This window comes from Trichomycterus rosablanca, chromosome 7, assembly GCF_030014385.1.
Source record: "Trichomycterus rosablanca isolate fTriRos1 chromosome 7, fTriRos1.hap1, whole genome shotgun sequence".
Taxonomy (NCBI): Eukaryota; Metazoa; Chordata; class Actinopteri; order Siluriformes; family Trichomycteridae; genus Trichomycterus; species Trichomycterus rosablanca.
The window spans coordinates 38,735,510-38,753,602 of NC_085994.1; the positions used below are offsets into that span (position 1 = coordinate 38,735,510).

At 38.9% G+C, this 18,093-nt stretch overlaps 1 protein-coding gene across 4 annotated transcripts in view; it reads left to right on the plus strand.

Annotated features, from left to right (window-relative positions):
- The window catches only part of LOC134318547 (transmembrane protein 132C-like), a 110,186-nt gene that overhangs the window by 53,373 nt on the left and 38,720 nt on the right, over positions 1-18,093 (plus strand). The window lies entirely within an intron of this gene.

The following is an 18,093-nucleotide window of genomic DNA, read 5'->3' on the forward strand; positions in this document are numbered from 1 at the left end:
CTCAATACTTTGTGCAAATTTCAAGTGAACTTTCACTGCAGTGGGATTTTTTTTTTACTGCCACTTCTGAAACCCAGGTGAAAAACAACGAACACCCAGCAAAATGCTAAATGATCAATGTTTCATTATATACTGCATCAGATTTGCCTCAGTGCATTTCTCCCTGTTATATAGTCATGCCTAAAAATACTACAACCCCTGCACTTCTTTCAGATAAGGCACAACTTCTCCCAGAAAACTGTTGGAATTACAAACGTGTTGGTGTTCATGTTTCTTTTCTTTAAATTGGAAAAACACAAAAAGCTGAAAAAAAGTCAAATCTGATATAGTATGTACAGCTCATGATGACATTGAATCTGACCTCCCTAGTTGTGAACTGAAGAGAACAATTGATGAACGATTGCAACAGAAGATTATTTAAATGTTGAATAAAAACCTCAATCAAGTTTCAGACATATGAACCTGCAACCACAGGGTGCAACAGTGTCAGCTTGTACTGTCCATCGAGGCTGTGGAGGAAGACCCAGGAGGACCCTGCAGCTGACACAGAGACTAGAGTTTGCCAGAACTTACATAAGGAAGGTACAATCCTTTTTGGAGAACATTCTGTGGACAGCTTGACAGTAAATTAGAGCATTTTGGTAAAACACATTATTGTATCTGTAGGGGCAAAACCTGTTGTTCAGGTGTGGCGATGGTTTACTCGTGCCATGTCGTTCCCTTTGACGATTATCCACACATTTAGACGTTTTAAAGAGAAACCAAACTTTAATTCCACATTAAACAATTACAATTATCAAACAAAACGCTGGACACGAGTAAACCATCGCCACACCTGAACAACAGGTTTTGCCCCTACAAAAGTAAGAAAACCGTGTGCTTCTACACCTTACTTTGGCTTTCCCCCGCTTCCTCCTATCCTCCCCGTCCTATGGAATAGCGTTTCTCTTAAAGAGACCCATTTATACTGATAGGAATTTACAACTATGGAAAAGCACAAAAACAGAAAACATTTATCTAGAATTAACTTAATTGCTACACAAACTATAAGCTATATTAATCCAATCTGAAATATTAAACCAATGGCCAAAAACCTAAATTGCTAGTAAACCAATCAAAATTACAAGATACATCAGTTTTAAAGTACTTGGCTCATACACAGTTCTTGGCCCCTGCAGTATCATTTACAGACATGGTGTGACGTTCAAAGATGTTTTGGGGTCGTTTTGTTGCTTCTGGTGCTGAATGTCTAGACTTTGTGCATGACATCATGAAATCTGAAAACTACCAAAGGAATTTTGGGGCACAATGTAGGACCCAGTGCCAAAAAGATGAGGCTCTGTCAGGGGTCATGGGTCTTCCAGCAGGACAATGACTTAAAACATGTTCCAAAATGCACCCAGAAATAAATGAAAACAAAGTGCTGGAGAGTTTGGAGGTGGCCAGCGATAAGTCCTGACCAAAACGTTATCAAACACCAGTTGAGCGGTATTAGAGCAGGTGGGATAAGGCTTAAAGTTTGGTCCAAAATTCAGTAATTGTATCCAAAGTGTGTGCTATCACATACTAAGTTGAATAAAGTGTGGAATGATATCAGGTCTGACCTTTTACTCAGCTTTTTTGGGTTGTTCCAGATCGAACAATAATTAAATAAACACGTGAAGACAACAGCATTTGTAACTCTGGAAGTTTTCTGGTAGAAGTTATGCATTATCTGAACAGCAGAACAGCAGGGGGGGGCAACATTTTAGGTCATGACTGTATATGCACTACCTGTAGACCTCCCAAAGTGGCAGATGATGATTTGACATGCTGCTGTTGATGAGTGGAGGTTTTAGGATGGTAAATATTACAATGACACCAGAGTGTGTTTGTGTGTGTGTGTGTGTGTGTGTGTGTGTGTGTGTACACTTGCTTATCAAGAAATACACAGCTCATGTAGAATGAGACAATCCTCTGAGAACCGTTGCTTCATCACTAAAATGCAAAGCATGACTGAACTCGTGATGAGAGTCTGCGTCTGGTTCTGCACACTGCTGAAGAGTCACAGTGCAGGAAAAAGACGTCCTGATAGTGAAAATCTACAAGAAACTCATTTTGAACAAGGCAGGGCTTTATGTGCTTACAGTTTTTGGAGCATTTGTGCCCCCGTACTTAAAAAGTGGTTGGGTACAGGAAAAAAACGAGGGGCACGACGATTTATTTTATTATTATTTTTTAATATTTTGTTTATGCATTTTCTCCACTTTTTCTCCCTTTTAGCGCGTCTAATTGCGTCATGCTTCCTCTCCACCAATGCTGATCCCTGCTCTGATTAAAGAGAACGAAGCTAACCCACGCCCCCTCCGACACGTGGGCAGCAGCCGTGTGCATTTTGTCTTACACTTTGACGAGTGCAATGCGGATCAGCACTGTGTACGGAGAGACACACCCTGAAAGCACTCTTTTCTCATCTCTGTGCAGGCGCCATCAGTCGGCCAGCATAGGACATAACTGTATTAGTTATGAGAGAGGCCCTATCTGGCTTTTTTTTTTAATATCCCACCCCTATCTGAACAGGCAGAGCTGTAACTCGATATGATGTATTCAAGATCCCAGCTCTGGAGTTCCAGTGTGTGTTTTTACCGCTGAGCCTCCTGAGCAGCCTTACTTTTCAAATAATAAGGTAAATCACAATGCGTCAATATTTAACAATTAAATTTACATTTTTACAACTGACTGCACAAAAACATGTTTAGTCATTTGATTTGCTTATGGTGCTACTGCTTTGAATATCCAGCAGTGCTATCGGCCAGTAGGGCATCTACGTACAGACATGATTGGCATACAAATCAGACCGAACCTTAAGGGGTGCTCTGGGAAGAGCAGTGGCAGAAGTAAGCAGCACCGAAAGAAAAAAATTTTCAGTATCATGTGAATGTAACCTTGGACTGGTGTTTTAGTGAGTAAATACAGTAATATTCCTGGTGAGTGAGGGGAAATAACCCTTCTTTTACTTCTGATCTTTACACGTAATCTCATTTCACTTTAGAGTGCGTTTATGTCGTGCGTTATTACATTCAGGATAAAATAGCTGGTTTTTAGTGTTTGCTGTGAGGAAGAGCTGTACGGGTCAGTGATCTTTTACATTATTAACAACTCACTGCACTTAAAGATTATAGTGAATGATGACATTGGCAAATTTACGCTGAGAATTTATGACCTGCAGACGTTGGAATAGGTGACACAAACCCTCCCCTCTGTAACTCATGAGAGGAAAGATGTCGCTGGCATGGTGTGAAATAGCTGTATTAATCAACACGCTCACTGTTTTTAACTTACGGCTTTGTTAAGGCATGATGCCAACACGCAGATGAATGTGCCACACTGATCTTTCTCTTTTCTTTGGGGATTTCTGCTTTTTCTGGCCTGTGCCGGCTTTCCTGGCATGTCAGATGCATTCACGTTGCCAGTATGGGCACCAGACTAAGCCAATGCCTACAGATTTCGGTGCAGCTATTTACTCTCTGGCATACTGACTGTTCTCTCATGCCAGTACATCGCTGGGTTTGTTCTCAGAGACTTTAATCTGCATCAGAATCTCCGTCTGATTAAAGCACTGTAGGTTTAGCTGAAGGATCCACAGGCTGGTTCAGCTGGTGCAGGTCTGGGTTGCTGGACAACAAAGGCTTTTCTGTTTTTGATCCATGATGTCTGAACTGTAGAATAATTTAGTTTATCTGCTTTGTAAGGGATGAAGTGTCTCAGACCTTCCCTTAAGTGTTCACTGATGTTTGAATCTAGTGATTGTGCAGAACATGGAAGGTGCTTGACTTGGTGCTTGATTTTAACCCAGGAATCAGGAAATGCTGAATGTATCTGAGCCGTGCGGTTCTCTAAATGTGTGTTTCTTCAATATGTTAAATTCAGCAAATAACACAGTGCATTAAATCTGTAGTTTGTTTTGTTTGTTTACTAGGATTTTAACGTCATGTTTTACACTTTGGTTACATTCATGACAGGAACGGTAGTTACTCATTACACAAGATTCATCAGGTCACAAGGTTATATCGAACACAGTCATGGACAATTTAGTATCTCCAATTCACCTCACTTGCATGTCTTTGGACTGTGGGAGGAAACCGGAGCACCTGGAGTAAACCCACACAGACACGGGAGAACATGCAAACTCCACACAGAATGGACAGAATGCCCACCTGGGGACCGAACCCTTGCTGTGAGGCGACAGTGCTACCCACTTAGCCACCGTGCCGCCCTCTTAATCTGTTAAAAAAATTAAGTATTTTAATGTGATTTTACTGTCGTTTGTCTTTTAACTCTTTTTATTTTGTTTTATCTATTAAGACTGGATAAAAGCTGTCTGGGTTTTGACCCTGTATCTCAATGTCAACCCTTAATTAATGTGATTACATTCTGACCCCGAATCTGTGTTTGATTCCCGTCTGAATCCCTGTAATCCCATTTGAATAGATTTCCAGGCAGCTCATGGAAAGATGGACACCCTTAAATTCATGAAAGTTTATTATACAATGAGCACATTTTCATTCATATTCATGTAATCATTTTAAATCCTTTTAATTACTGCAAATCAAGTGGGAGCTGCGAGAGGATTAGAGCTCTATTGTTACGAGAACAAATTATATTTACTAATATGAGCCTAAATCTAAGGACAGCGACTCGTTTTTCCTCTCATTCATTTTATTATTTTTACTAAAGGCTGGTCAGGGCCGAGGTGTGACCCCTGAAATTCTGGACACACTCACCACTGTACTTACTGTTTGTCAGTACCAACAGGAAGATCATGCACAGTTCCTCACAGACAGTGATTGGTGACAAGGTTCAAACCCAGGTTTTAGGAACCCTGTTACTGTGCACCAACATGATGCTGTTCACACGATGTTTATATAAATACTGAGAAAATGATTCAGCTGTTGAATTAATACACAGATTCAGATTCCTGCAGAGTAACGATGCATTGTTTGTGGTGTGAAAAGCTTAGAATTAAGATGAATTTAACACACTGAACAGATGATTACAGATGTTTGTCTTTGTAACATCTGTTCACAGGCAGAGCATGTGTGTAAGTGATAAATGACAGAGAGAAAGACAAAAGAAACATTAGCATATCACTGATTACAGAATTAAACCTACATTATTGACAAACATTTCCAGTTACTGTGTGAGTCAGTGAGCATCTGCTATTAAGTCTGATCTATTCATCAGTCTATTCCTTTTATCATGGCCAGGGTCACAGTGGGTCCAGCACCACCTGGAAACAATAGGTGTAAGGTTAAAGCACATTCTGGACAGAGCTTCGGTTCATTGCAGGGCATCACACACTGACCCATACCACATTTGGAAGATGGGAGCAAACTAGAGTATCTGGAAGAAATGTATGAAAACATATGGAGAATATGCAAAACTCCTCACAGACAGTAACAGGAGGTGAGAATCGAAACCAAATCCCATGTTTCTGTTTAGCACCAACTCTGCCAGGTGAAACGGTATGAAACAGTTACTAAAATGAATAAATAAATACATTTACAAATAATACAAACCTTTTTTCATTTCATGTTTACCACCGTTTTATCCTGGTCAGGGTCACAGTGGGTCCTCTTTCCCAGGAATCACCGATCACAATGCAGTAAAATACCCTGGAAAAAATGCCAATCCACAACCCCACCAGAGAGAGCCAGTTATGTCTTTATATAGATGCCCAACTGGCTGGATTTGAACCCTGTATCCCAGTGAGGATGGGCTAGCGTAATTTACCGCTGTGCCACCCAAGGGCCCAGGTGCCCAAATATTAAGAATTATAACTATATATATATATATATATATATATATAACTATATAAGAGTTATATTAAGACTGTTAGACTGTTCACCCATCAATCAGACCGGTCAGTCATTCCTTTGTGTGAATCTGTTTATTGTGATATCTTACACATTTGCAGGTTTGTAGTCACACATGACTTCAGTTTACACTTAACCAGGACTCAATCCTTCCATCAGGACGTTGACCCTCATTCTCCTCACGTAACCAATAACATGTTGGCTTTAGGCGGAGTCAGAAGGTCAAAGCAGGCCGCAGCATTTTAATGTTGAGATTGCCTGTTGGACGTTAGCCTAATAAGTGCTTACAGTTTTATTAGCAGACAGATTGGAGAACACCAGGCCTCTGTCTGTTCCTGAGCCAATGGCTCTCTAGTCTCTTGTTATCGGATCCCCCCGCCAAACCTCCTGCCAAGGCTCGCAGACTTCTGTCAGGTTCAAGTGTGGCATTTTTTATGCCCGTGTTTCAGTGACCTTCTGGCTATGGTTTAAAACCAGTTGGCTCAAAAGTGGCTACAATAAAAGAATAAAATCCACAGAGGAAGCAGTTAGTTACAAAGCGGGTGGAGAGGCTGAAGCGGGGCATGCTGGGGGCTGGAGAGGAACTTTCTAGTACAAAGAACTTGAAAGGAATCATGATAATCTCAAGCATAAACTTTACTATTAGAAGTTCACCAGTTTGCAGTTTGATTTTTTGTTGCTGTTTTATTGATTTATTTGATCATTTATATTACATTTATTACATTATTATTTGAAATAAATAGTTTATAATTTTTATTTTAATTGGGCGAACATAGCAAAACAACACTCCAGTTCTTCAGCCTCGTCTCTGATTAGGAATTAAAGTTTTTGTCGAATTTAAATTATTGATAAATATATCCATTATTGTTGTTCATTATACATGTTCAGCTTCTCTTGCTACACTATATGGGCCAAAGTATTGGGACACCCCTTCTAATTCAGCCACAACAATTACTAACAGGTGTCATAAAATTATATAAAGGAGATATGTGACAGTTTAGTGCTCCTGTGCACAAAGCAAGCTCTATAAAGACATGAAGAACAGCTCAGTGGCCTGCACAGAGCCCTGACCTCAGCTTCACTGACCAGCTTTGGACTTGCTTGACCAACATCAATATAAATACTCTTTTGACTGAATAGACACACACTTCCACAGACATACTTCACCATTGTTCTATCTGAAAAGATCACAGAGGTCACTCTGCTTCAATCGCATTTGTTTTTGAAATGGGACGTCCAACAAACTCATAATTAGGTGTCCAAATACTTTCGGTCATATAGTGTAACTGGAGGAAATCACTTCATTAACAGATCTGCTGTGCTGCAGCATTGGTCACCAAATCAGGCCTGTAACAGCCACAGTTTCAGACATTAATCTCCTATATCACAATCAGAACGTAATGCTGATTCACCTTCTTTATTATAATCCATTCAGGCAGATAAGAATGATTCAGCTCATCTGAGAGCACTGATAGCTTTCTGCAGTCATTTAGGCCAATTATGATAAATGATCTAGATATATGGCTTACATTCGCACTATAATAGCAAACATGTTTATTATTGAGACTAATGAGGGCACTTTAAAACAAACAAAGCAAAGAAAAGTGAAGGGCGGGAGTCATAAACACTAAATTGAACTGAAGTAATTATTCCACATACTAATTAGGCTTAGCTGCCGCTGTTAGAGGAAAAGCTTCTTACAGATCCATCATTCGACGGTTACACTGAACTCTCAGCACTCTTTACCGTATTTCCTCTTTAGCTGCTGTTAGGTCTGAGCCTCAGGTTACTGGAACAGAGCGCGTGATTGTAATTCAGACGTGGGCTGTGATTATGTGCACGCTTTTTAACGGCTCTAAATGTTTTAATGTTTTACGCTGTGCTTCTGCACCTAATCACGTTTCTAAAAAAAACAAAGAAGAATGAAAAAGCAGAAGATATAAAGAAGGAGAGAATAAGCATGGAATTGTCAAAAGTTCATATAGCAACAGTAATTACTGCTCTGACTTCAGACATATTTGTCACTGTCATCCAACGGTGCAATAATAAATCTCCAAATGTCTGGACTCATGCTTTCTGTCTTCTCTCTCCTAATACATTATACCACTGATATCTGGTTTGCTTTTTTTTCCCTTTATATTAGGTCATAAATCTATTTTCAGAATGAGACCCGTCTCTACATGCTTTGGCTCACAGCATCTTCTTATTTAGTGTGTTATTCATTCTGTTAGATGCTGAATGTATTCTCTCAGTGAAACAGATTCAGGACAGAACGGAGGAACACCAGGGGAGACATGCCATATTGTAATCCCCCAAATAAAAGGAATGAATCACCGTGTGTGCAAAAATGCACACCAGGACAAAATGTGCTCTGTTGGTGCTTCCAAATTCAGCTGCTTCTTCTGTGTTTTTGATCAGCCTATTAATGTTTGGTTCATTTCTAATCACTGAATAATGATCAGTCTGAATAAAAGGCTGATAAACACCTCAGGGGAAATAAAAATAAATATCCACACACACTGAGCAAAGACAAAATAATTAAATACATTCACAGTAGTGAGCTGTTAGGAAGGCGGCCATCAGCTGGGATTGAATCCAGCTTTAATCCTTCATGCTTTGGAATGATTTTCTACAAACCCTGAATGTTTTGGAGTGGGAATTTCTGCAACATCTTCCAGTTCCAGAATCTTCCAGTTATTTGAGGTGTGTAGAAGGTGGAGATTTACATCATGTAAGGTTCATCAGAAGGTTCTTCAGGAGAATGTTTAATTTTTTTTGTAAAATAATTTGAGCAGTATATCTGGGGTACTGATAGGGTGGCCACATTCATAGTCACAAAAAGGAGGACATTACACCCCAAAAGGAGGACGTCATACCAGGAACAGGTGGACATGATACTGCAACACACAGAATGAAACCAGAACCCATATAACAGAGTTTTTGACCAATTTAAGCAAGAATTTTTTCTGTAACAAATTACTGTTTTACTCTCTAATTGTTGTGTCTACTTTTGTTATTTAAGTCTGTTCCTCGCTGCCTCCAAAAGTTTACTTTTTGGCATCTTCACAGCGTTCCTGAGCATGAGAGCTGATTAACTGACTCAGGTAGAGGTGTATACAGAACAGAGCGGGCGGGCGAAATTCAACCACCCAATCACAGACTAACATTTAGAGGGCGGACCTTCTGCGATTGACCAGTGGTAGCACTATAAGCAGTCAAATGAGGCTGTTAAACCAATGAAATACAAAGCATTTGTTTTGACATGTACCTGAGCCAATGACAGATAATATTGACCAATACCAGTTCACTCCAAAAAAAGGATTTTTAAGTGTCCGTCCTAGCGTTTTGTGTTTGGAGGACTGGCATCTGAAAAGCCGGACTGTCCGACCTAAAGCCGGACGGCTGGCCACCCTAGGTACTGATGATCCTAGCATATAGGAACATCACCAGGAAAGTATATCTGCCATATATAAATAAATAATAATAATAATAAATAAATAAAAATTTTATTTGAAAAGCGCCTTTCATGACACCCAAGGACACTGTACAATAAAAATATAGAAAAGCTAAGCAAAATAAATAAAATACACATTTACTAAGCAAAAATAAATAAAATACACATTTACAAACATAGGAAACACCAAACATGTGGCACAGTTCTGAGTCAGCTGGAAAAGATGCTTTGAGGGTTTTGAACACTGCTGCAGATGAGATTTCCGTACTTCTGGTGGGAGGAGCCTAGCATCACCTTGACAACCTCACGGCGTTGCAGTGACCAGAGTGAGGGAATGTTGCTGTTAGCATGCTGTTGGTAAACAAAAGTCCGAACTGAGGCTCGGTGGGAATATTTAGGCCTTTGCAAAATACCAAGGTCGCGGTGGAGCAGTAAAGATGTTGGAGGTTTATACCGTGAATGTCCCAGAGCATAGAGTTCCACTGAAAGAGCACTCCATCGTCATGATGAGACCGCAGACGTTGTCTAGACCAGAAAAGTTGCAGAGACTGCAAGCCATCCAATTCCAGCAGCCAAAGGAGCAATTCAAAACAATCCACATTGACAGAGAAAGGAGTTATCCGCTAACTCTCACTGCTCCGGATACACCGCTCCACATCATAGAAGCATCAGCAACACAAGCACAGTAAAAAAGATCCCAAATCCAATGCATAAAATCCAGTAAAATGTTTCGTGCAATGTTTCCGTTCCGTTCAAACCGTTTCACTGGGGGAGAAGCGGCATCCAAACACACCAGCGTAACTCTAACGACCCAAAAATGCACGAATGGCTAGTGACCACAGGAGTGTGCGAAAAGATGAAAATGAAAGAAAATTACGATAAAAATAAAATACAATAAAATAAAATACCAGCAACGGTAGCGGCAGCCAAATGCGCCAGCGTTCACCATCACCATGACAACACCAATCATATATATATGATTGTTGGCCACCATAAGGTGCAAATAATTGGACCTTGGATCCATCTCAACTAAACAGTTGGCTTTCTTTTCCACCTGTAGAAAATTTGACTCAGCAGTCCAGGTTTTGTGCTTTTTACACCAGGTTCTATATTTTTGCACACTTGTCGTGGATTGAAAAGATATCCATATAGCCGCCTTGCTATCAGCTTGTAGAACTCATGATGTGTATGTTTTGTTGAGGCTTATAGAGGAGCTTTGTTCCTGAAGCCACTGTTTCTGGCTGAGCCGGTTTGCTTGTTTGATATGAATGTGAGACTCGTTATAGCTCACACATGCTGTTTATCTGGATCGCTCTTACAGAACTCACTGTGCAGCTGTGTTTGTGATTGGGATTTGGGGGTGTTTTCGTGCATCTGGCACCTCTGTTTTGGACCTGAGTTTATTTGGCCCATGTGCTTGGTATGTTTTGGCATGTGTGGAAGGAGTTTTTGTTCTTGGGTGCGGTCTGGGTGATCGATCTATAGCTGGACCGGAAACAGGCCACCGCAATTCTCTCATATCAAAGCTGTCAAACCAGGTATTTATGGGCCTCACTTTAGGCTCCGTGCTCAGTCGTACTGGAACATGAAAGGGTTCCAAACTCTTTGAAGTGGTTCATTTATTTCATATTGATTTCATATACCTGTTAGCAATTAGCCATACAGTTTACTTGTCTGCCTGATAACAAACCTGTTATATGAGCGCTCTTCCTCTGAACAGGCTCAGAATCAATACTGGGTACAGACACAAAGGTCACCATGCTGATCTCCCAGCCGTGGACATTTTTCTGGACAGTGTTTGCTCCACCAGGGCAGTGGTAGCTCAGCGGTTAAGGTACTGGACTAGTAAACAGAAGGTTGCTGGTTCAATTCCCACCATGTTGGGCCCCTGAGCATGACCCTTAACCCTTGATTACTTGAAATGTATTCAGTCACACTTGTAAGTTTCTGGATGATGCTGGTTTTGAGTTTCTACAGACCAGGCTGGTTTCCTGATGTTCTGCTAAGTATATGAAAGGTCTCATAATCTGTTGTTTGAACTAATTATTCATCCTCATGCTCTCATTATCCCTCCATCCTCATCCTCCGTTTCTAATCCCTGTCTGATTCAGTCTAGCAGCTTATTCAGGACTGATCCGGCTCCTCTTCACCTTTGCTCTCATCAGGTCTTACAGCAGCTTTATAGCACTTGACTCTGTTCAGTGTCACATCTCATACACTTCATCTCAGGTCGTTGTCATGGCAGCGTCTGTATTCACATGTCACTCTGAGCCACAAAAGCGAGATTCACTTCCATCGTTCTCATCTCGACCCTTATAGAGAAATATTGAGCTTCAACATGAAGAATAAAATCAGTTACATACCAGGTATTACCTTCGTTTTTACTCCCTTTCCTTCTTTTCTTTCCTCTTCAACCAGCTGCCAATAGATTTTTTATTCAGCAGATTTGACTTTACAATGAAATGTCACAGTGACAAATTTCTCCACTTTTTCCTTCATTCAATTATAAAAAGCAGCTTTTGTGCAGGAAAGCTAAACTGATTTTTCCTCCAAATGCAGCACATGGCTTCTGCTAACTGAGCTTCTCTGTACAGCCAAAAGTATGTGGACACTGCTGGACCTAGTTCTGTGTTTCAGCTGTACAAAATCACTTACTTTAATAGAAAAGATTTCATCTTTGTGTCAACAACTGGAATATGACGGTCCAGTCCAGCATGACCGTGTCCAATTGACCTCAAATCGAGGTCCATAAAGACGTGGTTTTATTTGATTTTATGTAATTTGAGTTTGGTGTTAAGAAACTCCCCTGGAAAACACTATTAGGATGAATTAGATTTACAATTGTGATGATTCTGTAATAACACAGGTGATTCAGTAATTAACACAGGTGATTCCATAATTAACACAGGTGATTATGTAATAAGACAGGTTATTCTGTAATAACAGTTGATTCAGTAATTAACAAATGATTCAGTAATTAACACAGCTGATTCAGTAATTAACACAGTTGATTAACTCTGGTTATTCTGTAATAACACAGGTGATTCAGTAATTAACACAGGTGAGTTGATTCAGTAATTAACACAGTTGGTTCTGTAATTAACTCTGGTTATTCTGTATTAACACAGGTGATTCAGTAATTAACACAGGTGATTCAGTAATTAACACAGGTGATTCAGTAATTAACACAGTTGATTCAGTAATTAACACAGTTGATTCAGTAATTAACACAGGTCATTCTGTAATAACACAGTTGATTCAGTAATTGACACAGATGATTCTGTAATAACACAGTTGATTCAGTAATTAACACAGGTCATTCTGTAATAACACAGATGATTCAGTAATTAACACAGATGATTCTGTAATAACACAGTTGATTCAGTAATTAACACAGATGATTCAGTAATTAACACAGTTGATTCAGTAATTAACACAGTTGATTCAGTAATTAACACAGATGATTCTGTAATAACACAGTTGATTCTGTAATTAACACAGGTCATTCTGTAATAACACAGATGATTCAGTAATTAACACAGTTGATTCAGTAATTAACACAGACGATTCTGTAATAACACAGACGATTCTGTAATAACACAGTTGATTCAGTAATTAACACAGATGATTCAGTAATTAACACAGTTGATTTAGTAATTAACACAGATGATTCTGTAATAACACAGTTGATTCAGTAATTAACACAAGTCATTCTATAATAACACAGATGATTCAGTAATTAACACAGATAATTCCATGTTAACTTAGTTGATTCTGTAAAATTCTGTAAGAGGTCATTCTGTAATAACACAGTTGATTCAGTAATTAACACAGATGATTCTGTAATAACACAGATGATTCAGTAATTAACACAGATGATTCTGTAATAACACAGTTGATTCAGTAATTAACACAGATGATTCAGTAATTAACACAGATGATTCTGTAATAACACAGATTATTTTGTAATAACACAGTTGATTCAGTAATTAACACAGTTGATTCAGTAATTAACACAGCTGATTCTGTAATAACATAGTTGATTCAGTAATTAACACAGGTCATTCTGTAATAACACTGCTGATTCAGTAATTAACACAGTTGATTCAGTAACTAACACAGATGATTCAGTAATTAACACAGGTCATTCTGTAATAACACAGATGATTCAGTAATTAACACAGATGATTCTGTAATAACACAGTTGATTCAGTAATTAACACAGATGATTCTGTAATAACATAGTTGATTCAGTAATTAACACAGATGATTCAGTAATTAACACAGATTATTTTGTAATAACACAGTTGATTCAGTAATTAACACAGATGATTCTGTAATAACATAGTTGATTCAGTAATTAACACAGGTCATTCTGTAATAACACTGCTGATTCAGTAATTAACACAGTTGATTCAGTAACTAACACAGATGATTCAGTAATTAACACAGATGATTCTGTAATAACACAGTTGATTCAGTAATTAACACAGATGATTCTGTAATAACACAGTTGATTCAGTAATTAACACAGATGATTCTGTAATAACACAGTTGATTCAGTAATTAACACAGGTCATTCTGTAATAACACAGATGATTCAGTAATTAACACAGATGATTCTGTAATAACACAGTTGATTCAGTAATTAACACAGAGGATTCTGTAATAACACAGTTGATTCAGTAATTAACACAGATGATTCTGTAATAACACAGTTGATTCAGTAATTAACACAGATGATTCTGTAATAACACAGATGATTCTGTAATAACACAGTTGATTTAATAATTAATACAGATGATTCAGTAATTAACACAGTTGATTCAGTAATTAACACAGATGATTCTGTAATAACACATATGATTCAGTAATTAACACAGTTGATTCAGTAACTAACACAGATGATTCAGTAATTAACACAGATGATTCAGTAATTAACACAGATGATTCAGTAATTAACACAGTTGATTCAGTAATTAACACAGATGATTCAGTAATTAACACAGTTGATTCAGTAATTAACACAGATGATTCTGTAATAACACATATGATTCAGTAATTAACACAGTTGATTCAGTAACTAACACAGATGATTCAGTAATTAACACAGTTGATTCAGTAATTAACACAGTTGATTCTGTAATAACACAGATGATTCAGTAATTAACACAGTTGATTCAGTAACTAACACAGATGATTCAGTAATTAACACAGATGATTCAGTAATTAACACAGATGATTCAGTAATTAACACAGATGATTCAGTAACTAACACAGATGATTCAGTAATTAACACAGATGATTCAGTAATTAACACAGATGATTCAGTAACTAACACAGATGATTCAGTAATTAACACAGATGATTCAGTAACTAACACAGATGATTCAGTAATTAACACAGGTGATTTTGTAACTGATGAGTGATTCAGTTGGATGAAGACCGGAGGTGCTGCTGCTGCTGCTGCTGCTGCTGGAGCTCTTGATCGTGTTACTGCACTTATTTGTATTTGTACTTATTACCTCCTTATATTTTCTCTGATTGATTTTAAAGCGACCTTGGGGGTTTTAAAAGGAGTTCTTAAAAAGAAAAACTAAATTGAAACGGGACTGAACATTTTCTGTGTCCTTTTTTTACTGTTTTATTTTTCCTCTGGGTCTTTTTTACCCTGTTCTGCAGTATAAAGCAGATTTCGATTGTTCATTCAGCTCATGTTCTGCTGTCTCGTGACGCCTGGCTTCTGAAGCTCAGTTTGATTAGACTGATATCTGATTTGGTTTTAAACATTAACCTTGCTCCAAATGAGTTTTCTTTCTCTATTTATTCACTACATTCGTAGTGAGCACCAAATGAACTGTTTTGAGTGAACTTACTACCACTTAATTCATACTGTCTATTAGGGATGCATCAATACCATTTTTTCCCAACCGAGTACAAGTACAAGTACATGTATTTTTGTACTTGCCGATACCGATACGATACCAATACCTATTGGATCAGATATCTGACATGCTAGAAAACTCGATCCGGTCGCCGAGCGCTCGGCGAGCCGGTCGGATCGAGTTGTTGGATAGTTCACACTTAGCGATCGAGAGCCGAGATTTGATCGCCGAGCAAACGCTGAGTTGCTCCCGAGCCGGCAAATCTACCAGCCGCCGAGTGAAAATCAGGGCAAAAATTGTGTAGTGTGAACCAGGCTTAACGCAGCAACGTGCACTAGGCACACGCTATCGGATGTTTAGTATCGGAGCCTCGTTTGCGAGTACGAGTACGAGTTAATGAGCGCGGTATCGGGTATTTGCCCATGAGTATCGGTACTCATGCATCTCTACTGTCTATACTCTTCTACTAAAGTAAATAAAAAGTAAACATAATGACTCCAGCAGTACATAATAAAATATTACTGTTGCTTGTAATTAAGTAATGAATTCTAGTTTAATCACATTTTATTTACTTCTCAGCAAACTCGTAAGCAAATACGCTTTTCATCTACTGTGGACAATATCAGTGACGTGCATTTAAAAGGATGCTTTTCTATTCTTTAGGGCCTCAGTGCAGTGGGATTTTGGGAATGAATGGAATTCTTTTTACCAGGCTGCAGCAGAAATTGGCTGCTTGGTTTCTGCTAGATTAGCTGTTTAAGTAGCTCAGTCTCGTTTCCCTACATTGTTTATAAATCTGAAAATATACGAAAGCAGAATTACAAAACAGAAATTGAAATTAAATTGATTTTATAGAGCTCCAGCTCCAGCTTCAAACTCACATCCCTGAGTTGGTTTAGATTTGTGTGGCTTTTGGTGAGTAACTTGAAAGTAATGCGTGCTGCACAGCCTGGCTTTGATTCTCTTCTCCAGTCAATGTTTTGGTGGAGTAAGAGTACTCTGGCTTTCTGTTACTTTTTAAAACCATGCGTAAGGTAGATTGGCTGCTCTAAATACCCCCTGGTGTGAGTGGGTAGGTAACTGTGTAATGCCTTGGGTTTCCATCTTGCTCCCAGTGTTTTAAGGTGGTGCTGAACGCCCCATGATCTGAACCAGGATTTAGCTGTTAGTGAAAACACATCCAGTGAGTTCTTTTTTTATGGTTACTAACTATTTGCCATTTCATGCCAGCTTGCTTCAACGTTCTTCACACAAAATCTTTTCCCTTTTATCAGACGTGCAGCTGCGGTGTCGTAGCATCCAAACTTCATGTGAAGAAATATCAGATGCTGATCATTTTCTCTGCTGAAGACCCCCCAGGTTCTGCTGATGACTGAATAAAGACTATGTTTGGTTTTTCATCAGTTGTGATCCATTTGGAGTCTGGATCATTTCACTGCCTGCTAGCACATAACAGCCACACATGCTGTTTCTGAATTTAAATGAAAAAAAATGTAAGAAGGCTTGAGAAATCGATGGTATAATCCATATCTTAATCCACTCATGGTTATAAATGAAATTCTCATGATGTATCCCTTTGTAAAATGTTCATGGCGGATTCTGCTGCACCTTGGATGAACATCAGGGTTCCTCAGGGTGCCACAGCAGTACAGGCGTTTCATGTGCAGCTGATAAGTAGAACAGCTCAAGTTCAGGAACTGTAGAGCTCTGTTAGAAGATTCATGGTTTCACTTTTAGATCCGGTGCTCTGGATTCTCTGGAGTTTGCGTCTCATGTTCCCACCTTTGCACAGACATGAAGCGAGCGGTGAAAATGGAAGCACTTCTTTATTTTTAGAAACCGAGTGTTAACTTTTAATTAGAGCCACGTTTCCGCCATGAGGAAAATAATGCCTAGAGATCCATGTTGTACAACACCGTGGCATTTTACATACACGCTCAAATTTCGCTAGGTTATTTAATAGGCTGACATTTTGGAAAAGGTCATGGCCTTTCTGGATTGGTTTGCAAGCTACCATGTCAATTTCTCAGCTGCTAAAGGCCAGTTTGCAGATGGGGAGGTCGAAGGCTGTGCTGAGCCGGGGACGCTTTTGTCTGAAGCAACTAATTCACGTGAAAAGCGCTCTGATCTCCTTCATCTGATGCCCTTCAGCAGTGGAGTATTATGATGTTTGCACCTGTGTGGATCCTGATCCTGGAGAACCTGTGGAAGTGGAGAGCTGTTTCTAATGTGTGTTTACCTCGGGAATTTTAAAGAGATTTTTAAGGAACTATTTTTGAATGCTTTACTTTAATAGCAGCCTCTTTATTTCCTCATTCATTTATGTTCAGTAAATGCTTCATCCTGATCAGGATCACTGAGCCTACCCAGAAACGCACACACTAGACATGATGGCACTTCATCACAGAGCATGTGATGTTTAACAGAAGTGTTGTGTATGTTTATTATCATTTTTATTATTAGTCCTTGTATATTCATGCATTCATTCATTCATTCATTGTTGTTGTTGCCTTTGTACAGCATCTTTTTGCAGCTTAGCATTTGTATATACACTATATGGCCAAAAGTATTTGGACACCTGACCATGAGCCTCTTGGATATCCTCTTTTTAAAACATTAGAGTGACGTCTATGTGATCTTTTCAACTCGAACAGCAGCCACACCTCTGTGAAGGCTTCTCACAAGATTTTGAAGTATGTATGTGGGAGTTTATTTCTTATTCAGTCAAAAGATCATTTGTATGGCTGGACACTGATGTTGCAAACACAAGATGATGCCTCAGTTGATCCTCCAGTTCATTCCAAAGCTGTTAAGTGGGGCTGAGGTCAGAACTGGAGTTTCCATATATTGTAACTTCTATATCTAGGAGTGGAAGTATTTGTCTGTTGTTTTATTTATG